General features: G+C 45.4%; 1 protein-coding gene across 2 annotated transcripts in view; it reads left to right on the forward strand.

The window, feature by feature from the left end:
* The first annotated feature begins 774 nt into the window (after positions 1 to 774).
* Positions 775 to 26,937, forward strand: part of LOC146798524 (sodium/calcium exchanger 1-like) — a 498,783-nt gene continuing 472,620 nt past the window's right edge. The window contains exon 1 of one of the 2 annotated variants that reach the window (XM_085625814.1): positions 775 to 3,049. The gene's annotated coding sequence lies outside the window, so the exon portion shown is untranslated. Of the gene's footprint in view, positions 3,050 to 3,547; positions 3,810 to 26,937 lie in introns of those variants that run through there. The other variant, XM_085625815.1, reaches the window with a different exon arrangement.

Raw genomic sequence — 26,937 nt, forward strand, 5'->3', positions numbered from 1 at the left:
CTTTTTTACGTTTCAACGTCTGGGTAGTGTTTCCTGTGTTTTTTCTTCATCCTTTGGTCTTTTATTTGATTTTGTCAGCCGTACGTTCGTTCCCTCTCGCCCACTGTAAAACGTCGAGTAAGGCCTCTTTACCAATAGCAACATCTTAACTCTAAAATGCGAGACTATTCCGCCGGATCTGGCAGGAGGCAGCCTGACCCGGTGCTCGGTGAACTTGTATCAGCCTTACAGTTCACTCAAGGCTGACAAAATATATCTCACGCTCCCTTTCGCATCTCTGTCGCCTGCCCCCCTTCCCTCGCCTCACTCTTGCATTCAAGGCACACTCCCCGCCCCCCCCCCCCTCTCTGTCTCTTCTCGTCTAGTCTAGATTGTCAGAAACCCTAAACGATGCGAGTACCATACGTTTAACATCCTGACTCTACCCTGCGCTCTCTCCTTGTGTCTTAGCTGCACGCTCGATCGCTCCCTCCCCCACCATCGCATGGCATTAATCCCGTGCCCAGCCTTGCATTAATACCCTTCGGATCACCACCTGCCCCTCACCCCTCCTGGTATCTCTGGCGCTGCCATTTATTTCATTTGTTTGTTTACTAATTTATAGCGTTACTTATTGATGGGTTCTTTATGGCGCTGTCTCGGAGGGGCCTCTCCGCGGTCTCTTCGCTGTTCCTCCCTCTTTCTGGGCTGCAGCGGTTTCCTGATGCAGGTCGTATCTCTCTCCCCCGCCCTCCCTCCATCAGCAGCCTCGCACGCGGCTCCCAGGGAGGAGGGGGCTAGCTTGTTGCAGACAGCAGCATCCGTGAGTGCGTCCCTGCCAGAGCATCTCTGCCTGCATCCCGGCCAGTGTGCCCACCTGCGTTCCCGCCGAAGCATCCCTGCCAGAGCAGCCCAGCCAAAGCATCTCAAGCTACTTCTCCAGTTGCGCTCCTTCGCGCCTCTCTACCAAAGCCTCTCTGCCAGAGCATCTCCACCTGCATCCCTCCTCAGCATCAGTGGTAGAGCTTCTCCGCAAGCTTTCCCCTCACCATCCCTGCCAGAACATCTCGCCCTACATCCCTTCTCACCATCACTTAAATGAGCATCTTTGCCTGCATCCATTCTGAGCATCCCTGCCAGAGCAGCTCTGCCTGCATCCCTCCTCAGCATCCCTTCCAGCGTATCTCTACCTGCATCCCTCCTCAGCATCACTGGTAGAGCTTCTCCACGGGCATCCCACCTCACCATCCCTGCGAGAGCTTCTCGCCCTACATCCCTTCTCACCATCACTTAAATGAGCCTCTTTGCCTGCATTCAATCTGAGCATCCCTGCAAGAGAAACTCTGCCTGCATCCCTCCTCAGCACCCCTCCCAGTGTATCTCTGCCTGCATCCCTCCTCGGCATCCCTCCCAGCGTATCTCTGCCTGCATCCCTCCTCAGCATCCCTCCCAGCGTATCTCTGCCTGCATCCCTCCTCAGCATTCCTTCAAGCATATCTCTGCCTGCATCCCTCCTCAGCATCTCTTCCAGCGTATCTCTTCCTACATCCCTTTCAGCATCCCCTCCAGCGTATCTCTGCCTGCATCCCTCTTCAGCATCCCTGTCAGACAATCGGCGTCTACATGGTTCCTCACCATCACGCTTAGTGCATGTCTTCCTGCATGCATCCGCGCCAGGGTGTACCAGCCTGCATCCGCCTAGCAGCAGCCCTTGGTCCATCACTATCCGTTCCACAGTTTGAACCTCTCTCTGCTTGCATAGCTCATAAGCCTCCCCGCCTGCACCTCTTCCAGAGTTTCTCAGATAGGGCGTCCTGGTTGCCTCCCACCCACAGCATCTCTGCATTCCACTCTGTTTCTTGGTAGAGAGCCCCTTGCTACACTCACCCGTCCCCCCTCAGCCCCCCTCCGTCCCTGAGGATCCGCGAACCTCAGACCAGGCGCATTAGTAACTCAGCTCTGCAGGAGGGGCTCCCACTGGTGCTCTGCTCGCCCCGGCCCGCGCGACAGAGACGTGTGGTTGTGTCCACGTTAGGGCAGAGGTAAGGGCATGCGAGAGAGAGGTTTGCTGAGGAGGCTGAGCTGAGACCAGGGGGATGGAAGCTTAGGCAGAAGCGGGACAGAGGGGGACACAGGGTCCACGCTGATGGGGTGTTAAAAGCGAGAAGGGCGGCAGCTGAGATACATGTGATGAGAGATGGGGAGTGCCACCAAATAATGTGAAAGGGGTTAAAGGGACGGATGAAGGAGAGGTGCCAAAGGGCACGTGAACTGAGAGGTAGAGAAAGAGATACTGACCGGGGTTGGACGGAGAAACTGACCAGTGGCAGAAAGGAATGAGGGCGGAAATAGTCAGGCGCAGTAAGGTACCCTGACCAGGGCAGCAGGGTAAAAGGATTAGGAGCAGAAGTGGAAACTGATCAGCCGGGGAACGAAACTGACCAGGGAGCAGGGAAAAGGTGGTCACGAAACGATGTTGGGTCATTTCAAGAGATCAGGAGAAAAGATAAGGAGACTGGGGCAGAAGGGCATCACTGAGGGTCAGAGCTGCTGGCTTGGACAGAGGAGCCGATGACCAGGAAGAGACAGAGGTGTACTGATCCCCTCCCAGGGTCACGAGGGAGACGGACCACTCCCCGGAGAGGCCTCAGAGCGGAGAGCAGGGATCGCTCAACTAGACGGACGGAGAAAAACCTTAGCGTTCCCCCACCTATCTAGCCAGATGCACTATTCTCACCAGTCGACAACAGGCAACATGGCCACCCACCCCAGTCCTGGAGGGCACGCGGTCGCACAAGCGACCCAGGCTGACCTCTTCAGCGCAGATCCGTGCTTGAGAGACTGAGCCCCTCTGGTAGATTCTCCTGATTGCCGAGGCACTCTCCAGGCACTATCTCTGTCCTGTCAATGGCACATCACCGTCTGCAAACCACAGGCCATCGCACACCCACGGGTCGCTGCTGGTGTCCCCTTCCTGAAGGGGCCTGAGTCCTACAAGCAGTGTCCTATCAGAAACAACCGCCCTACTGCTCCAGGGGTGTCAACAAAGAGACATCTCCACCTGCCCAAGGTATGTGTTTCCAGGATATTCCGGACAGCGCTTGCTCATCTCTTGATACGTCTGCACACAAATCAATGTGTTTTTGTGGGCTTCGGGGCGTTGGAGGAAGACGATATAATTTCAGATGCTAGCTCAGCAGGGCGAGCATTTGGTGGCCTTGAAGAAGACATGTTATTTCTTTGAGCTTTCGGTTATTGAGCTGTAAGCTAAAGGTTTGCGCTCCCTTCACCTTGCTTTTATTCTTCACCATGCTCTGTGCCTCAGCAATTTTTACATTCTTTCTTTCTTTTTCACCAGATCCTGCTGCCTCGGCTCTCCCCAGACCAGTTTCTTTTTTCACTTTGCGTCCAGCAGTTCTTAGTCTCCTTACTCCTGACCCGGCACACCATGCTTCCCTCCCTCCCAGCCCTGGTGCTCTCCCAGCTCTTTTCTAATCCCTGGTAGTCCATCTTCTCTGAGATTATTTCATTCTTTCCTCCAGCTAGTCCACCTCTTCCTGCAGCACCCCCTCTTCTTCTTTTCCACACCTCTCCCGTGCAGCGCCTTCTCTCACTTTTTTCCACTCTCCCCCCTGCTCGTTTCTCCGCAGCCCTTCTGTATCTCCCTGGGCTCCTCCACACCCTCCTCCCCGCGGGTAGCACTTATTCTACTTGATGCTGCCAACACTTACTCCATTCCATAGACTCCCGCCTCACCATGCTCCGCCCCCTCAGTGGTGGAGAGGACCGGTAGTGGGCAAGGCGTCTTCACATTTGCATGCAGTGTGTACGTAAGTGAGGCAGTGATGTGTAGGGGGTGTTGTGTGGGGAATTGTAATGTCTGTGCGAGCAATGTGCGGTTTAACACTACGAGCCAACCTGTGCTGGGGGGTATGTTGATTGCTGTGCAGCGCCGTCTTAACGCATGGGCACACTGGGCAGTCGCCCTTGGGCCCCATGAGCATAGGGGCCCCATGCAGACCAGAATTTAACACAAATTTTCCGTTAAACATTTTTATTCGTGTGAGTGGTTGTGTAGGCAGGGCCCAGTGCACTACTTTGCCCGGGGGCCTTTAATGCTGTTAAGACGGCCCTGTTGCTGTGTGAAGTATATGGTAAAGGGGTGATGCCAATGAGTAAAATGACAGCCTGTTGTGATTTGCTGAAAAAGCTTGCACGTTTTTACCCATGCGTATACAGGACCACTGGAATTGTGTGATTCTGAAGCTTCAGCATTTTCTACATAATTATGGATTTTCTGCATTCGTCAAAAAAACTTATTAGCTTCTGTATAATTTTAACCAAAAAAAGTTTCTACCTGAAATGGGTCAAACATTGTTAAAAATGTTACGATGTATGTTGCCGTGCAGTGGCAGGCTTTTATCGCTGTGAGGCAGTCATCTTTCAGTTGCTGCTTGCTGTATTTAGGTGTTTAACTGATATTGATGAGGTGAAAGCTTTGCCCATGCAGTATTGACATGCAAAAATGTCAAGATAGTGATACTGCTTCAAAATGTGCCCCATTATGCCACATAATTTGCCTTTTCTTACCAGATAATTTAGTCAACCCTGATGCACAATTTGGTCCTCCCTGCTGCCACAAATGTAGTACAAAGACAGTTTCCTTCTTAATATTATGGTGAACGCAACTGGCATTACCAAATTCCAACTGTTACTCCATGCTGGGAGACATACACCCCATAGAATGATTTACTCCCCGCAAATACTATGAACAAACATAAATAATGTATAACGGGTGATTGATGGTTTGGACTAGTTAGATTAAAGCAACAAACTATTCAGTTGTGTTTATTCACATCATCAACTCTCAAACTAAGTTTAAGAAAGGTGAAAAAATTTGCACGCACAAATGGTGAAGTCCAGCACTAAACACTTGACTACCTTCGTACCACCAAAAACTCACAAAATTGTATGCTAGAATAATGTTAGCAAAAATATTGTTTGAAAAAATACTGTGTTCCGAACATTGTTTACAAAAATATTGTCCTATTGGGTTCATTTTTTCTACGATATGTAGGACACGATCTTTCGACCAGACGATATTTCGGTTATTATAATCTGGTGCTATATGACTAACACTACAAATGTCAGTTAGGAGTGTCACATAATGACAGAGAAAAGTTTGCATTTTACACTTTCAAGGAGATCAGTGTGCATTTTCTGAGGATTGCAGGTGTTGGATCAGGGATATGTCCTTCTTGATGGGATCTGTGTGGATTCTGGTGATTACAAATGTTGGGTCAGTGATATGTCCTGCTTGTAGGATCTGTGTGGATTCTGGTGATTACACATGTTGGGTCAGTGATATGTCCTTTCTGATGGGATCTGTGTGGATTCTGGTGATTACAAATGTTGGGTCAGTGATATGTCCTTTCTGATGGGATCTGTGTGGATTCTGGTGATTTCAAATGGGTCAGTGATATGTCCTCCTGATGGGATCTGTATGGATTCTGGTGATTACAAATGTTTGGCAGGTGATATGTCCTCCTTGATGGGATCTGTATAGATTCTGGTGATTACAAATGTTGGGTCAGTGATATGTCCTGCTGATAGGATCTGTGTGGATTCTGGTGATTACAAATGTTTGGCAAGTGATATGTCCTTTCTGATAGGATCTGTGTGGATTCTGGTGATTACAAATGTTGGGTCAGTGATATGTCCTTTCTGATGGGATCTGTGTGGATTCTGGTGATTTCAAATGGGTCAGTGATATGTCCTGCTGATAGGATCTGTGTGGATTCTGGTGATTACAAATGTTTGGCAAGTGATATGTCCTTTCTGATGGAATCTGTGTGGATTCTGGTGATTTCAAATGGGTCAGTGATATGTCCTTTCTGATGGGATCTGTGTGGATTCTGGTGATTTCAAATGGGTCAGTGATATGTCCTCCTGATGGGATCTGTGTGGATTCTGGTGATTACAAATGTTTGGCAGGTGATATGTCCTCCTTGATGGGATCTGTATAGATTCTGGTGATTTCAAATGGGTCAGTGATATGTCCTTTCTGATGGGATCTGTGTGGATTCTGGTGATTACAAATCTTTGGGAGGTGATATGTCCTCCTTGATGGGATCTGTATAGATTCTGGTGATTACAAATGTTGGGTCAGTGATATGTCCTGCTGATAGGATCTGTGTGGATTCTGGTGATTACAAATGTTGGGTTAGTGATATGTCCTTTCTGATGGGATCTGTGTGGATTCTGGTGATTTCAAATGGGTCAGTGATATGTCCTCCTGATGGGATCTGTGTGGATTCTGGTGATTACAAATGTTGGGTCAGTGATATGTCCTGCTGATAGGATCTGTGTGGATTCTGGTGATTACAAATGTTTGGCAAGTGATATGTCCTTTCTGATAGGATCTGTGTGGATTCTGGTGATTACAAATGTTAGGTCAGTGATATGTCCTGCTGATAGGATCTGTGTGGATTCTGGTGATTACAAATGTTGGGTTAGTGATATGTCCTTTCTGATGGGATCTATGTGGATTCTGGTGATTTCAAATGGGTCAGTGATATGTCCTCCTGATGGGATCTGTGTGGATTCTGGTGATTACAAATGTTGGGTCAGTGATATGTCCTGCTGATAGGATCTGTGTGGATTCTGGTGATTACAAATGTTTGGCAAGTGATATGTCCTTTCTGATGGGATCTGTGTAGATTCTGGTGATTATAAATGTTGGGTCAGTGATATGTCCTGCTGATAGGATCTGTGTGGATTATGGTGATTACAAATGTTGGGTCAGTGATATGCCCTTTCTGATGGGATCTGTGTGGATTCTGGTGATTTCAAATGGGGCAGTGATATGTCCTCCTGATGGGATCTGTGTGGATTCTGGTGATTACAAATGTTTGGCAGGTGATATGTCCTCCTGGATGGGATCTGTGTAGATTCTGGTGATTACAAATGTTGGGTCAGTGATATGTCCTGCTGATAGGATCTTTGTGGATTCTGGTGATTACAAATGTTGGGTCAGTGATTTGTGCTTTCTGATGGGATCTGTGTAGATTCCGGTGATTACAAATGTTGGGTCAGTGATATGTCCTCACTGATGGGATCTGTGTGGATTCAGGTGATTTCAAATGGGTCAGTGAAATGTCCTCCTAGTGGGATCTGTGTGGATTCTGGTGATTAAAAATGTTTGGCAAGTGATATGTCCTTTCTGATGGGATCTGTGTGGATCTGGTGATTACAAATGTTGGATCAGGGATATATCCTCACTGATGGGATCTGTGTGGATTCTGCTGATTACAAATGTTGAGTCAGTGATATGTCCTCCTGACAGGAACATGCACTTTCTAGGTATTGTAGATGTTGAATCTGGACTATGTCTCCTCATGAGGACAGTGTGCAACCTGAGCTTTACCAGTGTTGGATCAGAAGCATGTCCCTCCTTAGCAGCTCAGCGCCCACTGCGAGGCTTGCAGGCGATGAAAGGGGGAGTAGGGTATCCTTTCCTCTTAAGGACATCTCTGTGCACTTGAAGGTGTGGGGTTGGTGGATTAGGAGCTGTTCCTGCTAAGGAGATCATTGTGCTCTCTGAGGTGTTAAGGTGTAGGACCAGGGGGCGAGGGGATGCCGTGCAAGGAAATCAGTGCAACTTCTGAGATGTTTGCTGGTGCTGCAGGGCATGTGGGGTGTTACTTCTGTGAAGATCAGTGCACACTCTCAGGTGTTGGATTAGGGATGATGAGTGTTACTCTAACGAAGATCAGTGTATACTTTCAGTTGTGCAGTTGTTGGGTTAGGAGTGTGAGAGGTGTCCCTCCTGTGAAGGTCACTGTATATTCTGATGTATGCAGATTCCGGATCCACAGGAACCATGTAGCGTCTCCGGAAGTGATCAGTGCACACTCTCAGGTGTGCAGGTGTTGGAACAGGGGAGAGGAGTTTTCCTCTTATGGAGATCCGTGTATTCTCTCAGGTATGCAGTTGTTGGGTTAGGGGTGTGAGTGGTGTTCCTCCTGTGAAGATCACTGTATATTCACATGTGTGCGGATGTCGGATCCACAGAAACCACGTTCCCTCCTCCTGATGAGATCGGTGCACACTCTAACATCTGCAGCGGGCGGGGCAGGATGTGCTCCTCCTGAGATCAGCGTATAATGCAACTAGAGGTTTGCAGGCGGTGATCCTAAAGCATTGTAACACATGTATCAAAAATGCTGTTCTCTTTAAGTAATGTGTGATATATGTGATCTGCTACGTGCTAGATGTGTCAGCGTAGGTAGTGTGCTGTGTATGTTCTGTTTGGAGGGTATGGGTACCGCATATGTTAATGCAGGGTGTCACTGCGCCTGCATGTTAGTGTCAGTGTGTGGGTGTAAGACTGCGCTGCTCATCCCATGATATGCCTAGAGAGCCTTGCAGAGACTTCCGGTTTCTGCTCTCGCAAAACAAATATATCTTCCTCTCTGTCAGGGGATTTGAAGAGCATCTTTTTACATGTGGCCTGGGGGAGAAGCCTGTGAAGTGAATTTTTAGAGTGTAATTTACTCATTTGCACTCACTGAGGAGCAGCGGCACCCTCATTGTGAGTGTTTGTAGACCTATACTCCTTTTTGTGTTGTGTGAATCTGGTTAGAATGGATTACATGCCACTTTTTTCAGGTCAATTTGTGACTAGATGCTCCAGTCTAGGTTTTAACTTTGCATTCTGAGACCTTTTTCCTGGTTTTATAGTTGGATAAACAAGAAGTTAAGTCCCTGAATGCAAAGAGTAACAAGCACTAGCAAAGCCAATCGGTCTCGCCTTTGACACTTATTGGCTTTGCCAATGATGTTACCAATTACTATGTATATATTGCATATTTTATGTAAATAAAGACTTTGAATTTGTTAACATTTATAAGCTCTTTGCTGTAGTATAATTTTGTTTAGTAAGTGAAAATTACTTTACTAAGTATTAACAAAGCCAAGAAGGCTTGGATCTAAAAGGCTGAGGTTTTCCAATGCTTGTATAGTACATGTGAGCTGAGTCGATGTAGTTCACCGTGTGAGTTCTAGTTGTGGGAGGGTGTTCACAACAGGGCACTATTGTGAGCTCCGGAGCTGAAGAATAAGGCAGTGTAAATCTGTGGGCTATAACATTGTTCGGATTATATGCACAACTAAGCCTATCTCCAGTTTGTACATAGTGATGGTCACATATCTAGCATTTGTACTTCTCAATTCTAATTATTTACAACAAAATAATTTGTATCAAGCTGCTAACAAGCACTGACAAAGCCAGTTGGTATGGCTTGTTCTAAGCATATGTTTATTGTTGCGTGATATGTCTGGATGCAATAGCAGAAACCTCACAAAGGGGCACCTAAATGTTGGTCAGGCTGCGTGTTGTGATAAGCACAGGAATGTAGTTTACATGTTTTAAGGGACATCCATAATTACTTAAGTCACAGCCATTTAGGGATATATATTGGTCAGGGTACTGCTTGGGATCACTACAACAAAGTATATGTAGCTATGGATCGTGAATAAGTAAACAGGTCTTCTAAACTTAGATTTTTAGACTGGCTTACTTGCCGTGCTGCGGAACACAGAAGACCCAGATTACAGTTCTGGACCTGATTCGCTTGACCCATGTTATGGGGTGATCTCTTGATTGTTACAAACCCACAGATGACATTATAGAACACTCTACATGATTGTCTAAGCCCTGATGAAGTTCCTTTGGTCGAAGGAATGAAACGTGTTGGCTGATGGCCACTTTTACGTTTGTGACCAATAAAACTAACTAAATGGACTAAAGTATATGACTCGGACTTCATTTCTGGTGCACCTTCCGTTTCTACAAAGGTCTTCTAAACGTCTTGGATTCACCTATGGTAGCCGTAGTCAAAAATACAATGCCAAGCTTGACAGTGGTGTAGGGTGATATGGAGTGAAAAGGCAGTGCAATAGTTACTATATGATGCAAAATCCAAAGATATTTAAAAATAAAAATGTATTTACCTAAAGAACACATAGGCCACAGTAAAATATGTACTGGAAAATGAGGCCCCAAGATAACTAACTGTGTTTAAAATACCACCCCAAGTAGTATGATAAAAAATGGGAGCATATCTACAGCAAGTGATACAAGCATTGGCAAAGCCAACAGGTCTGCTACTGTCTGTCAATGCTTGTTTTGTCATTTATTTTAAAAAGTGTTTTGTGGAGGGAATTGCCAGAACCTTGTCAATATAAAGAAACTGGCTAAAAGCAAAAATAGTTTTTGGTCTCAAAAAGCACACATTGCCATTGCAGTCCCTGGCACTGAAGGTAACCAATTTGTGTGCGGATATGCTCCTTGTGAAAGAGAAGAATGCTGTCACTCACAGTGTCATTACCCAATGCCTGAAGTGGGAAGACCCACTGCTCCATGCTGTAGTGAATGACACAAGAACAGAACAATGGGTGAAGATGGCTTGCTGAAAGCCTGTATATATAAGTATATCACATATAAATTTGGAATTTCAGCAAAATCATAAGATCTCGCCTAACACCAGGCCTTAAAATGGGAAGCAGGATTCTGCAGTGGTGTAAAGTCATATGTAGTTCTTTTTAAAACCAGAATCTCGTGGTTCTGTTCAGGGTGCTAGGTTGAGGTTCTTTGTAAGGTTAGAATGTTGTGGAAGAATGAAGCACAACCACTCATAATTAATGTGTAAAAGCCTGTGTTTAATGGAAGCAAGAGCTCACAATTATAAAAAGCATTCTTCGCTAAGGCAGCACAATCTAAAATGTTCCTAGTAACACTCTAAATTAGCCTTCCCAGACTTTTTCAAGTAAGCCTTCCCCCTCCCTTAATACATTGCCACCCCTAAACTTTCAAAGCCTCTCTTTCTTTCTTAACTTCACTTATCCCAGCCATCATACTTCCAACCTCTCCCGGCTCCAACAGCTTAAACCTTGAACTAAAAACCATTGCTTAATTTGAGCTGGTGGTTTCCTGTGCCCAGCACCGGCACTCAGTTGTCAAGACCAGCACCCGTAACAGTCTGCCACAAGGTGGCACTGTCTGGCTAATTTAGAAATGACCACAACAGCAGTTAATAATTAATTCAATATACATTAAAAATTACTATAACCTGCCACCCAAGCCATTCTTATAGCTTTGAGGGCCTGCATTAGTCCGAATTGTCACACTCGTAGGAGTGTGATGGTTAGTAGTTGTGTTGTTACTATCTTTTGCAGCACTGTCAGCTGCAGGTGGCAGTGGCCTCCTGCTGAGAGCCCTGGCACTTATTTCTTTTTTACAAACTAAGCACTGCTACAAACGCTCCCAATATTTGCATCCATCCTGCCCGCACCAGGACCAGGACTACCTCGCATCCCTCTGCTTTCAATCTTTTTTCCCTTGCACCTCTGATTTGAAAACCTTCCATTACCCTTCTACCTAATCTGAGCACTCTTTATCCACTTGCTTCCTATGACAACCTGCTTCCCAAAGAGGCCCTTCTCCATCTGGTCCCGGGTGGGAGATGGGCATTTGTTACACATGGAAAATGGGAAGTTCCCTCTGCGTATGTCCGCTACGTTACACGCCAACTCGGCTGCCATAAGTAAGCTGCATCATACACTAAGGTGTTGTCACCTTTCACATCCCCAACATTTCTGGAAAGAGAGATTTGTTCCCTCCCCTCTGCCCAGGACCTGCATTGTTTGATAGTGTCGACAACTCTCACACAGTGGGTCTTGGATTGTTGGCCCAAAATGAAAAAACCTAGAAATGGGGCAAGAGGTCACTGAAGCAGTGCTGAATTTGTGCTGGTATTTGCCACAGCTCAGTACTGGCACATGCTTCTTAACAAATCAGAAATGTTTTATGACATTCCACCACAAGGTTCACTGTCTATCTAGTTTTATACAAAAAAACATTAGCAACACGTTCCACAATTCAATATATATTTTAAAATATGATAATGCCAGCACAATCATTCCATTCTTACAGCTTAGGATGACCTGGTATATTCCAAATTGTCACATTTCTTGGAGTGTGATGATTATCAGGTAATGTTGGTACTGGCAATTTGTCAGTGCTGCCAGGGACAGTTGATGGTGCAATCTTCAGCGCCCCACTGAATTATTTATGGGTCCCAGCACGTGTTTTTATTTTTACAAATTGAGCACTGGAGTTAAGTATCCTACCCCATGTGTCCTCTCTGATTGACCTGACTCAGACAGACTCGTCAAGTGGTGCTTAAAAGGAATATCCTGGACTTTAAGGGTTTTTTCAGCACTCAAGCAGATTGAAGAGTGGGCCCGAAGGCCCAATTGTGAAGATTCCGTTTCCTCATGTTAAAGTTACTCAAACAGTAGTAACATATCGACAGACTCCGAGCAATATGAGGCACTGAGAAGTGGAGTGGGTTGGATGGAACCAGGCAGGCAGCTCTGCTGCAGTCTTTCACATCAATGCAAAAACCAGCACAATCAGATTGAGCCACAGGACGCTCTTGCACAAGGCTAGGGCACAAACGGCAAATCTCCAATTAGTATGCTGAGAGAATCTTGATTTCATTAAAGACAACGGAGGCTAACATTATGCAATAAGCTTTTATTGCTGCCCCAACATGCAGCCCTTTAAAGAAAAGTAATACATCATAAAACATTAGAATGTTCATAAGGGTCTATAAATATCGAGTGCACAAAGTCATCCTCCTCTTTTTCCTGCGTCGAAACAAGAAATGGACCACCTTGGTGATTTCTGTCGCATTCTATGAAACATTGCATAGTGACTCATTAATCACTGAAAAGCGTAAATCAGACAAAGGTGCATCTTATGTTCAGACTATAGTATACAATTCTTGATTGCTTATAAGAGATGCGTTTAGTAACATACAATTCACTTAAAATCATTTAGAAAAAAAAACCCCAACACAACAGACAAAATCCTTTGAGTAATGCAAAATATTTTCCTTAACCAATTGCTACATATAAAATGCAATTTCCTGTAGGAGAATAACCACACCTTGTCTTGCATATACAATATTTCATAAATACAGGGCTCACATCTTCTAGCATCCCGGGAAAGTTGTTAATCAAGTAACAAATGTAACAATGACAATTTATAAAACATTGTGCATAAGCCATGTCCTTCATGAGCTTTCATTTCTTCCACAAAGCTTCTTAGTCGCCAAACTGGATTAAAATATATCCTCCATTGAATGTTCTTATAAAGAATGTTCCTGTCAGGGAATTCAAGCAACTAATTATAAACCTTGAATACAACCAGAGTCTCTCTCTCTAAAAAAATCAAATAAACTCTTATTATTTATATAAGTCTGATCTTGTTATCGACTCCAGATAGAGAATTCCATACCGGATATCGATTCCCTTACTGCAGAGCTTCACTTAGGAGGAATAACTGCCAAATTCGCTAAAAAGATATAATATACACCAGTTGATGAGTAACAGTATTTCTTGAATTTGCTAACACCTGGAAGGTCATCGTGATTTATTTATTTTTGCATTTTTATAAAGCGCAAACGCGACCCCAAGGTATCAGAGCACTTTACATGAGCATCAGTTGCATTACGGATGGACCCATTCCTTCTTAGGCAAGGGGAGATTAAGTGATTTACCCAGAATCACAGGATGTTTGAGTCTCCCGCCAGACTCGTACCTGGTTCCCTATCTTCAAAGTCAGCCTTGTTGGTCCCCTTGAAATAGGTAGTCGCAGTTACTCTACCTAGAAGACCCCAGGAATCCCCACTTACAACCTAATCGATTTACATCCAAGTTGGGGTCACCCTATGCAGTATTAAAGATAATTCCTGCAAACGCAGAAAAGTTTAGGCGCCCATTCAAACCAGCATCAGACAACCATAGATTACACAGGTTAAATCTTACCACAGTTTGCCTTAATTAAAGGTGGCAACAAAACCCAACATTTTTTACACTTAAAGCTGAATCTAAACATTCCATATATCATTGAATACAAAAGTAGCTGAATGGAGATGACAGATAAGCAGCAGACCTTCTACCATCAATCCCTTTCTGAGGAACAGCAGGTGTCACCTCCTGAAAGGGTCGACATCCAGTCCACCCCTCCTCATGCCAAGCATCTCTGTTGCCAAACTTTATATCCCATAATCTGACTTCCATCAGATATCCAACAAATCTGTTCACACAAAATCAAACACCATTGTTCCAGGAGCACCTACAAATAGTCAACCTCAGATAGTACATTCCACCTAGTACTCTTACACCATCAAACAGCAAACCATGTAGCTGGCAAAGCCCTAACAAACCAACAGTCCTGTCACATTCCACATCAAACATAAACCTTGGAAGCCATCAGTTAAAACCAGTATACACATATCAGAGCCTCATGCACACACTGCATCACAATTTCCTTCCTTCAATTTAATGCATACGTAAACGAAACATTACGAACATTACTCCAGTCGGGTGGTGGTCAACCAACCACCCAATCCAACTAAAAACAGAAAAGTACTTTAAGACACCCATCCATTCACACAAAAGCTACAAAGATCACCTGAGATCGAACAGATTTGACTTTCCCACCAACCTACACAAACCACTTCGCAGCAAAACATTGACAAACTGCCACTGAAATAGCACCAATAAACAACAGACACAACCTACTAATGGCACACCCAGATGCATGTGAAGAGGCTTCCATACTGAAAATATGCAACAATTCCATGATAATTATAGTAATTTTGTGCAAATTGCAAATAACAAAATATAACTCCTAAAGGCATTCCTCTGGCATCTTTTAAATTAATTAATTTTTCCTTTTCCTCAGGCATCTTTTAATTAATTTATTTTTAAGGAAGGCATGGGTGGTAATTAGCGCATACATTCAAATTTTATATTAGATTGGAATTTCTGGTGCCATCTAGGAAAGCTGCAATTCTACAAACTGTAACGCCAAAATGTATACATATTAATTATACAGCCATGATTAACCAAAATTACTTGTAGGCATCCTTGACAGGCGACTCTCCTGAGAGAGGAAATACAGTTTATATCTTTAGCCTGTCGAGTTTGAGCGACACTTTCAGGCCCCACATATGAAATGGTTGAAAAAAGCAACAACTCTCTTGTAGACGCTGTGTTCAATAGACATCAGGTCAAAGAGAGAATGGGAACAATCCAGCCATATGACATGTGGTGCAGTTTCTCAAGTTCTATCTTTCTGAACGCACATCTGCCCTCTCCTTGCCACTGCAACGTCAGCCCTTAGCTAAATAGACAAGCGCGTGCGTATGAAACCATCACCCGTCCACCCCCAATGGTTTTGGCATCTCCTAAACCAGCTGTGGGTCACACAACACTCAGGCATATTTACTAGAAAATGTCGGAGGACGGAGCCGTGCCAAATTTGGCAGCGCCGTGCTCTGACATTTTCGGAACGCAAGGATGCGCTGTGTTTACTACAATACGGCGCACCCCTGTGTTTTCACCAGCGCTGAAATTAGTTTGGTGATTGTTTATGTGCAGGAAGGTTCCCGTACATAAACAATCCATAATGGCATTCTGCAGCACACACAGAAGTAGCAAATCGTCATTATTTAATGAATGTTTATCTGCAGGAAGGGACACCTTCCTGCACATAAGCAATCATTAATGGCAAAATGCAGCACACATTAAAAAAAAGCAAAAATGAGGAGAAATTAATGCATTTCTCCTCATGCGCCATTCTAACACCTGCTCTTGCATGGTGTTAGTTTCTGGCGCTGCCACAGATTTACACCTCCTTGTAAATCTGGGGCAGCGTCAAAAAGAAATGGGTGTTGCGGTGGAATGCCCCCAGCAACATCCAGCGCACGCCCCTTTGCCACAGAGTACTGGGGGGGGGGGGGGAGAGGCATATTACCAATGTGGCGTTAAGCCCTGCTAAGCGGCTTAGCGCCACCTTGTAAATATGGGAAATGGCTCTACACCACCAGAGTGTGTCAAAAAAAGCAACGCTCTTGCGATGGTAGGGGCTTGTAAATATGACCCTCCATTTTTAAGCACTGTATCAAAAATATAAACAAATATGTCACCTACACATCCCCTTAGAAATGTATGCCCTCGTATTCTGTGAGCAAGAAAGAAGACAATATTGTTGAGGGAGTACTTGGGAAAGTACCGTTTTAAAACAGTGGGTGTCCACCATAGCATGTCACTGTGCAGGTGAAAGTATCATCTTGTAGCAAGAGAGGAAGGCCAAGGAGAACAAGGTCTGTAGCAAAGTGCGGGCCAAAGTGTCATCTTGGGCTGATGGTAGAGCTGGACAGGCCTTTCATTCCACTGGGCATTTCCCAGGTGGGCTGGAGCCCTTGAAGGCTGGTTTTAAAAGCCCAGGGACACTCCTGGCGCCTCTGTCACTTTTCCAGCTCCCTGAGATCAATTGCAGCAGGCACAGAGAGGCTTAAAGAGAGAGAGAACAGGATGGAGGGAGGGAGTGGGAAGGTAGAAAGAAAATAAAGGGAGAATAGAGAGAGGAGAGAAGGAGCGAGAGGATGGACTGATGGAAAGAGAGAGATTGTGCAAGGAGATGAAGAGAGGGGGTTTGTTTGAACATCATTGGCCAGGTTGCTTTTGGTTCCCAATCTAGCCCTGGGCGACGGTAAGGACAAAGGAGACCATGGTCTGTTGTACACTGCAGGCCATGGTGTAATCTTGGGCCAGGGGAAAGACCAATGCAGACCTGTTTTGGTAGAGCTGGCGAACGTGTCATCTTGAGACTTTGGAATGGCCAAGGCAAGGGAGAGCAAGCCTGGTCGGGGGAGTGCACACCAATGTCTCACCTTCGGCCAGGGTGGTGGGGGACTGCGGGAGCCAGATCTGCCAGAGAGAGCAGGCCAACACGCCACCTCATCCCCAGGGTATGGGGGAAGAATTGCCAAGAAATGTGTCTCAGAGAGGATTATTTGAAGGAGTTTAAGACAACATTACATTTTTTTGTCCAAGCCATGGGCCTTCTAGGAACCTTTGGTAGAGGGAGGAGTGAGTTCTTTGATTGGGGGATCGTGGTACCTGTGGAGGCCGGCCTTGTGTGATCAGCTGCGAAGCCCGGCACCATTTCCTTGTCCAACTCTACATCACGGATCAGACTAACTGTACATCCCATCTAATAGTTCATGTACTTTTTTGGCCAACATTAATATCAGTTCTTAGAGCCCCCGTGCTTTGGGTGGGTTCCTTCAGTCTGTGCTGGTGCTAGGAGTGGAAGGTGATTAGTCAGTCTGCACTGGTGCTGGCCACCCCTCTTTTCTGTCCTCAGTTTGCACTGTGTTTTAGAATGAGGCTCCCTCAGTCGAGCTTAAGCTTGGGTAATGTTGTAGGTCCGTCCTGCTGTTTACTGGATCCCTCAGTGGTGGCCAGTACAGGTAAGAGCGGTGGAGCAGGGCGGGGTTGGGGGTGAGTCGACAGATGACTGGATAGGTCAAACTAAATAAAAAATTAATAAAATCACTTACTTTGCTCTTGCTGCATCACTAGTGGCTGGTTTTATTTTTTTATTTAATTTTGCCTATCCTCTTGTCTGTCGACTTCCCCCCACCCTGCCTCACCACCCTTACCTGTGATGGCCGCCACTGGGATCCCGCAGTCTATTCAAATGTCGTCAGGACTCGTTGTTTGCTGATGTGGGAGAGGGGTCTCTGTCTGTGCTGCTTGAAAGTAAATTTCTGCGCCAGTAGAACGGATGCAGTCAGAGGGTGAGGGGCTGGAAGGGTAGATCAGTGCACACAGTCGAGGAGTCTAAAGCAGTCCCTGGACCATTAAGTGACAGGCAGGCCTCAGGCTGCGCTGTGATTGAGTGAAAGAAAACTATTTCTTTGTCTATTACCAATTACTGCGAAAAGCGGACAGAGCTTTAGGGTGGTGTGGTGTGTCTCACTGGGCGCGAAGCTGATGGCGGTGCCATATTCACACAGTGCTGAGCATTTGCCAGGTTAACTGGACAGATAGGGTCTGGTTTTTCTTCTGACAAGGCCACCTCCACTCTCCAGGCGTTCTCTTCACCTCCCATCACCTATGGGGCTACTAGGCATACTGCCCGGCGCTGCGCCTCCAGCAGGGAGGATTCAGACCTGCCAAGGTATGCAGTGGCAGAGGGCTGGACGTGCAAACTACCAAGTGGGCAGGTTGTGTATTCACAGCACCGGAGGGTAGAAATCTAAATAAACAGGTCTGCAAACCAGCCTCTCAGCCCTGCTCATAAGTTCTCTTCTCCAAGGATATCAACTTCATTTTTATCCTCCAATTTCAAATTCCTTCACATTTACAGAACATTTAAAAAATTTCAATTAGTAACCTGTTGATAATATTTCACTGTGTAAGCCGTCGCAGAGCCACCGAGTAGGTGCCGTAGACCCCCAGGGGTCCGCAGGCCACCGGTTTATAACCACTGGTTTGAAGGCTCCAATCATAATATAATTAAGCAGAGTAAATGAACCTCCAGCATTATTTTCAAGCACCTCAAAAACTGCCTTTTGCGACATTTCCTATCAGAGGTTTATGCACTATGAAGGGCACATTCATTGTGACATCGACATTCAGGGCCTCATTTATGAAAAGTGATGCATCACTGGGCAAAAAGAGCGATGCGTCACTTTTGATAGCACCATCCTTATGACATGGTGGATGTGCTGTATTTACAATATGGTGCTCCATGGCGCAAGGATTTACAGATAAGTCAGGAATTCTGACGTATCTGGTGGTGCAAAAATGATGCATTGCTGGAGGGTGTCGGAAAACTGATGCAATTCCAGCAATGTGTCATAAACCATGGGCGGGTCCCATGTGAAAAGACCTGCGTCAATCCTTGCGCCTGCTAGAAGCAGGCATAAGGATTTTGATAGAGTCAAGTCGTGGAAGTGGCATCTTGAAATCTCATACATTTCACTGCGCCACTTCTACGAGGCTTCTTTATGGGGAACGCCCACCATGCATACATTATACCTGACGTAGGTATAATGTAGTACAGGTCTTAACAAAGTGACGCATCTGCCTAGATACGTCAAATAGGGCACAGTGTGGCGCATTGATAACGTGGCCAAAGCGTCACACTATTTTACATAATGAACACTCTGAAAATCTGCCACGATCCTCATTGTTTCTTGGAAGCCAATTCAGGAATCTTAGCTTAATTCCTGGCCGAACCGCGTGATCCTACTCAAATAATTGCTTTCCTTTCGACCTAGGAAAGTTAAGATCGCAATATTAAGCATATACAATTCTCAACATTTAATAGCTGCAAACTAGGGGTGAGATCGTGCAGGCTGGAGAGGTGTCCATTCTCTGCAATTTGAACAGGGGGCTGATGACTGATTGTTTAAATTCATTAACTGTAAATTCAGCACTTCGGTGCACAGCTCCCCTCTTGCCATGCAATGAATGCCCTTCTTTCTTTTTATTGTTCCTCCTTTCTCCACACTGGCGGATGGTAAGTGGATGAGAAGTGGGGTGGGCACACATGCACATTCTCTTCCACCAATCCACTCACAAGAGCACACACATACTCACACCCATCCATTCACAAGAAGGAGACGTGCCATTGCCCCGGGATTGATGGTGGCCTTGGGGAGTGAAGAAAATCACAGAAGATCCCTCTGCCTCCTCTCATTGGCTGACCTTGTCATTGGTCAGGCAGTGAGAGGAGGGCTTTCCCTAACTCTTTACAGAGTGACAAGGAGTCAGTGAGACTTGCGGACACCACCCACTCTGTGATGAGGCGTCATTGATAGACAGCCATCCCTGGGCATCTCAGGGCTGACTCTAATGTGATGCTCCCACTTGTCATGGGGGACGGGGGCTCACAGGGCTGATGAGGTCACTGCCCGGAGGGCTATGAAATCTTTAGAATAGCATAGCTTGGCTTATGTAGCCCAGGTCTGTGCATTAGTGCATGTAAATGGCCTGGCTGCCTGACTCAAACATGGTGAGTGTCTCTCAGACTGACCTTAGCTTAGCCTGGCAGACACTCATTATGATAGATTGCCCCTGCTTCTCCCTCTTCTTTTGTGCCCGTACCTTAACCTCCACCTCTTGCTCATTCTCACTCCCTTCTTTTTCTCTCCCCCTTAATCCACTTCATTGCCTCTTACTCGTTCTGTCAATCCCCACCATTTTTCATCTTCACTTATTATAGATTGTCCTGTTTTCATCTCGTTATTTCTGTCCTCTACCATCTAACTTCCTGTTTCCTTTATCCCCCACCCTCCTCTATTCCCTCATTGTGCCATTCTCCCCATCAATGTGTTATCCCTTCTTTACTCTGTTTCCTCTCCCTTCCAACCATTTTTACTCACTTTGCCGGCATCCCTTAAGCCTTTTTTTCCTCCTCTTCAATCCCCACTTGCTCCACACTATATGCTCTCTCACCGTTTCTCTCAATCACTCTCCTTCCTGAAGTAATCTCATACTTTAACTTTTCTCACTTTTCCTCTGCTTTCTTTTTGCTAATACCTTCTCTTCTTTCCTGCTTTTGTCTTCGTTTCGCCTCACTCTTTTTTCTTGCTTCTTTCACTTTCTTCTCATTTGATTCCCATGGTAATCTACTCTCATCTCTCCTTTCTCTCTCTCTATCCTTATTCCTCCCACTTTCTTCCATTTTTTCACAACGTTCCAGTGTCCTTCTATTCTTTCTCGTATCCTTCTCCCCATCTCATCCTACACCTTTCTATCTTATCTACTTTCTATCTCTGTCTCCAACAACCTATTTTTAACTCTTTTTACAGAGTTTTATATAGCGCAAACTTGACCCGAATTGAATATCAGAGCGTTTTACATAGCACCAGTTGCATTACATGAGGACACATTAATTTTTTTGTTAGGCCCGGGGAGATTAAGTGATTTGCCCAGAATCACAGGATGTTCATCGTCATTGCTGAGACTCGAACCCAGTTTCTCAGATTCGAGGTCGACCGCCCTAGCCGTTAGACCAACTCCTCTCGCTTTACTCTTAAGTGAACAAGCAAATAATTATACCTACTGTACTTTAGTGAAGAAGGGGAAGATGGAGACATGCAGAACAATAAGATGTCTCTATGAGTTTAGAATAGACCTCCCACCCCATGGGCAACTCATCTGAATAAAAGACCACAGTGTTTTCTGTGATCTGAACTAGGCCGTGTCAGGTGATTTCTGTAATGTCATGGTCGGGTTACAGGTCATGAGATATAATTTACTGAGATGTCATCATGAGTGTTGACATGTTTGAATTCAATAAATCCTGCCTCTTTTTGTTCATAGAATGCTGGTGACCTTTTCTTTAGGTTTTCCATGACAAGCGACAGCACTGCTGTATACCCCTGTAAAATCTGCGTAACCCTGCTGCACTGCTGTAATTGCAAGATTTTCAAAATGTTTTTTCTTCCATGCCCCTCCCGAGGAGACTCTTAAAATATGTCATATAATATGATTGAGAATCTGCTTGGAGGGGACAGGCTGAAAAAAATAAGGGAATTGAAAGGTAGAAGTGTGGATAAATAGAGCAACTAAATTAGCAATTTTTTTCACCACCCGTATCATCTTTTCTGAAAAGTCATTTAATAAAAATTGTGCTAAAAAATGCACCATTTTCTCAAAATAGTCTTAGGGCATGCAACTTTCAGCTTCCCTGGAGAACAGTCCACTTAGTTGAATATGCATGAAACGATTGGACTGTTTTATCAGTGCCTTTTCAGGGCCTATGTCTTTTTTATTAAAACTGTGGAAAATGTTCTTTATAATGCAGAACTTGATCAACTTTTTCAACATTTTCTCATAGCCTGTTGCGATGACCAATCTCACTTGTTTTGCATGCTGACAGTATTATATCCTAACCCATCACATGACCTTTAACCTGACCGCAGAAAAACAGGAAATTACTTCACATGACACGTGAGGTAGATCAGGATGCAAGAAAAGAGTGGGTGGCTGTTGTGGTGGGTAGACTAAAGTGGTTGCATTAGTGGCATAGCAAGGAGGGGCGATCCGCCAGTGGCGTAATGAAAGTTGAAGGCGCTCCCCTGCAAGGTACACAGAGGGGCCCCACTCCAAATTTAATCCGGATCTCTCTGGCATGAGTACAGTGCTGAGCGGCCCCCTGCAGCTCGGGGCCCCCCCGCACTTCGGGGGATGCGGGGGCCTGTGTTACGCTCCTGCGATCCGCCTCGGCAGCTGTGGGCGGTAATGCAGAAACCGCCAACAGCCCCCCCACCCGCCCGCTCTTTTACGCAGAAAAAGCAGTGACCACCACAGACGGCACAAAGGCTAGCTATGCCACTGGGTTGCATAGAAAGATGGTAGCAGATGAGGACTGCCGGCCCCATCCAGCCCTTTGATACCCATTCTGCACTCACTTTTCATGAGCCATTTTCAGTCTGTTTATTACTGCCAGGCCTTACATTATCTCGGTAGCATCCCACCCTCTCTCACACATTTATGTATGTATCCATTGGTATTTACATAGTGCAAACCAATATGTGAAACATCGGAGTACTATAGCTGATGGGTCTTGGGCAATCTACAAGATCGTGCACATCAAGTGGGGATTACACAAATACATTTTACACACGTTTAGGCACAGGGAGATTAAGTGACTTGCCCAGAATCATACAATATTGAGTTTCAAACCTGGGTCCCCATGGCGGCACCTCAAGCCCCTAGACCACATCTCCATTTACAGGTCCCACAAGCAGTACACCTATCATTATTTGATGGTTCCTTTCAAAGAAAGGAGGCTTGAAATGAACAGGTACGGGGTAAAGGGAGACCAGTATTAGGTAGGGTGCGAAAAGGGGACTAGGAGAGAGAAGAAGGGATGAAGAAGACTGAAGAGGACAGTGGGAAAAAAAGGTAGGGAAGGACGTAAGAGTAGTACAGATGAGAGAGAGGAAGGTGGAGAGAGGACTGTTTGGGGTAGGAAATACTAGAAAAAAGTGAGGGCTGCAAGGAAAAAGAGATGAGGAGAAACATGAGAGGGACAGAAGAAGACATAAAGTTAAGTCGAGGATGAAGGGGAAGATGGAAATAGTAAGAAGGAGCAAAAGAAAGGGGGAGGGAAGGTAAAAGACTTGCAGAATTTTCTCCAAAATGTCTGGTAAAAGGCACCATTTCAAACAAGCATTTACAATGCAATGGTCTCGGCATTGTTAAAGTTAGAGCTATTGGCATTGCTCATGACATTCTTTTTGTTTATGTTTTTAAAACATTTAAAGAAACGGCATTGTTATTTGGCTCCATATAGCGCCTTATAAACTACCTATGCATCCTGCTGTCACTGCAACACTTTGGTAACTGCTCGAATATCACAGATAAACAACACACCGAACAAAACACCACAGACCTTAACAAAACCAGCTTTGAACAAAAGAAGTAGACACAGGTAGGTACACCTTCAACTGTGTCTTGACTCTGACTTGAATGTACTCCGAGCAAAAAAACTGTAAATTTTGCTCACTCGTATCCCAAAAGATGGCCCCTTAAATCACATTAGAAGTTAATGTAAATTGCCTAATCTAAGATGGCCGCCGGGTCACGTAACCTCCCTACGGTGGCCAAAGAGGTTCTGGCACAGTCAGGTAAGCAAGATAAACTTCTACACACTATCTAACATGTCAAACTAACTAATATTGTGTGCGTTGATCGCACTGCCTGCTTTAAGTTTGAAAACTACAATAAAGCCTTGTTCGAGAGAGGCTTGAGGAAAAACGTTCGCGCACTCGCTAACGCTCCACTCGCAATGAACACGCTCCACTCGCAATGAACGGTGTCCCAGGACTCGAGTAAAACACTCGTGTGGCCCAAAATTCAAGCATCAACATGGTACAGCCTCGAGCGTGAAGAGAAAAAAACCTTGCACTCGACGTACCATTGAGCGCAATGGTCTCACGCTCCTCAAGCCAGTGGTGGCGCCGTGCACACGCGCTTGTCACCAACGAACATGCCAGCTTGAGCCTCGCTCGCAAAGGGACCCGTAATAAAATAAAATTGCCCCCACTAAACAATTGAGCTTCTAAGTGAAAATGACCATTAAATACTTCAGGCAAACAATCTAAGGATTTAAACATGCGTGCAGCGATAAGCGCCAAGTCAGAACAACAATTTCTTTAAAAATGGCAGTAATTTAGACAGATAAAGTCTATACTAAACACCTTAATGACAAACAAGCACACAACCGCCTTTCTGCGAGGCAAAGCAGAAATGCCTCGGAGAAACGCAGTGGCGTTTTCGGATTCGGGGGCGTGTTTCTTTTTCTCTCCTCTTGCCATTGGCTGGAGGAGAGAAAAACACGCCTAAAAAATGGCGTGGCTAAAAAGTGGAAAGAAGAGCACGGAACACGCCCCCGAATCTGAAAAAGACGGAGCCTATTTGGAGGGACGGCTCTCTCCTCCAATGGCTGGCCTCCGTTTAGGAAGCCAGCCAATGGAGGAGAGGCAAAAAGAGAGGCGGGCTAAATAGCCACTCTAAGAAACATAAGATCTCCGGACTTCCGGTTCTGCCGTTGGCAGACCGGACGGTCCCTCGACCTAAAAAGGTTCTTGGGCGAACTTTCACCAAGGGTGAAAGTTAACTTTCAGTGGGTGAACTTGCTCCCTCACTTCGTGAAGAATTGTAGCTGCTCTGACAAAATTTGCCACGGCTGCTTTTGATTCCCAGTCAGGCCCTGTGTGTATGACAGTGTAGTCTACAGTAGGTTCTGTAGGGTAAACCGATTGCTTAGAATTCAATAATTAATATGGCGTAAAAGAGATCATTTGCAAAAACATCGTCTAATGAATAAATTTTTTGCATCCAACGGAACACACCAACAATGCCTATTTGTTTTTTCAAATGTAATATATTTACTCTTTTAGTATATGGCTGTCTCATATACAAATTCAACAACACAAAGCATAAATAGGATGATTTTCGTGAGCCAAGTGAAATAAAGTGACAAGGTGGTATCATGAGTGGAATATACAAAGACTTACAGGTAACACACATATGTACAAGATAAGAATTACTACATGATTGTCCTTTCAAGGTTTATAGCACGTTTTAATGAAACCCCTGCGAAATTCTTTTTGGGGGGAGGGGAGGAGGAAACTGATGGACATGAACTAGACAAAAAGCATTGATGTTTCGACCCAGGGGTATGGGCAAATCAACAGTGTCACAGTGGGTCTTCCTCAGGACTGAAAGCAGGAATGTGGACAGCCAAATCCAGTTGTGGTAAGAATTCCCACAAGACAAGTGTTGTTTTGATTAAAATGGCTTGCGTCAAACAGCACGATTCGAATATCTACCTTGGAAGCCTCTGATGGTCAATCCAAAAGGCGCATAATTCCAGCTTTCATGTATAGACACTGATATATTTACTATTATGATAATGTTCTGAGTAAAATCCACCGTCCGGTTGGGATCTTAACTCTGGTGCAGCAGTCATTTATATTTAGATTTTATATTCTGTAATCGTTGTTATTTAGAATCCACCATCCAGTTGGAATCTTCACTCTAAATCAGCAATGAACGAAATAAATCTTCAGAACGCGAGATGAACTGTGTGCATGACAGGTTGAGATAAAATAAGAACATCCCACAGAGATATTTGCCCAGCATTTTTCAGGGAATAATAAACACATGAGAACTCTGGTGTTTAATGCACTTGATGAAGAGATCTGTGATTTGGCCAGTGACTTTTTTGACTCATGATATAGTAGCATAGAGGGTTAATGTTCTGCTGCACAGCACAACGTGTAAGACTCAGATCACAGGTTTGTATTTTGTGCAGGGATCTCAATGGGTTACCACTTTTGTCACAGAGATCATTCCATTACCTATGAATAAATGAAACAATAATGCCCTAAAGTTCAAAGTAGGATTTTTACAGAATGCTTTTGCATTGAGGACAGTCTCCATAGGTGGCTGACTTAAAGTACAATGATTCAAATTTCTCAAGGGTTTTTACACATTTGATACATCTTGGTTGAATAACAGCCAATTGGGCTTCACCCAGCCATGGGACGTTCTAAACATTCATCCACTCATTAATCATTAACAGACATTTAGCTATATTTGGATATTGACTAATGAAATGTTCTGCAACCGCAGCAAATCAGCAGCGCACTCATAGGCCCAGATTTTCAGAACAATCACGGAACACAGCGCAGCAGACAAAAATGTTGTGCTGCATTGCGTGACAGGGAGAGAGCAGGAGAACGCCATATCTACAGAAATGTCTCTCTCCTCCCCTCTCCCGAGTGCAGATTTTAACTGCTCTGTGCCAGGCACACACCTTAGTGCCATAGTGCTATCAATCAATCAATCATTACACTTATAAAGCGCGCTACTTACCCGTGAGGGTCTCAAGGCACTGTGGGGAGGGGGTGCTGCTACTGCTTGAAGACCCAGGTTTTGAGGAGTCTTCTGAAGATGAGCAGGTCCTGGGTCTGCCGTAGGTGGGTAGGGAGGGTGTTCCAGGTCTTGGCGGCGAGGAGGGAGAAGGATCTGCTGCTGGAGGTCGTTCGTTGGATGCGGGGGACAGCAGCAAGTGTGAGGCTGGCGGAGCGGAGCTGGCGGGTGGGGGTGTAGAAGCTGAGTCGGCTGTTGAGGTAGGCTGGTCCGGTGTTGTTGAGTGCTTTGTGGGCGTGGGTGAGTAGTTTGAAGGTGATCCTCTTTTTGATGGGAAGCCAGTGTAGGTGTCTCAGGTGGGGGGTGATGTGGCTGCGGCGAGGGACGTTGAGGATCAGTCGGGTGGAGGCGTTTTGGATGCGTTGAAGTTGTCACAGGTGTTTGGCCGGGATACCAGCTTAGAGTGCGTTGCCGTAGTCTAACCTGCTGCTGACGAGGGCCTGGGTCACCGTTCTTCTTGTTTCGATGGGGATCCACTTGTAGATCCTGCGGAGCATGTGGAGGGTGTTGAAGCATAAGGAGGAGACGGTGTTGACCTGCTTCGACATGGAGAGGGAGGAGTCGAGGATGATT

The sequence above is a fragment of the Triturus cristatus genome, chromosome 9 (genome assembly GCF_964204655.1).
Source record: "Triturus cristatus chromosome 9, aTriCri1.1, whole genome shotgun sequence".
In the NCBI taxonomy this organism is placed as follows: Eukaryota; Metazoa; Chordata; class Amphibia; order Caudata; family Salamandridae; genus Triturus; species Triturus cristatus.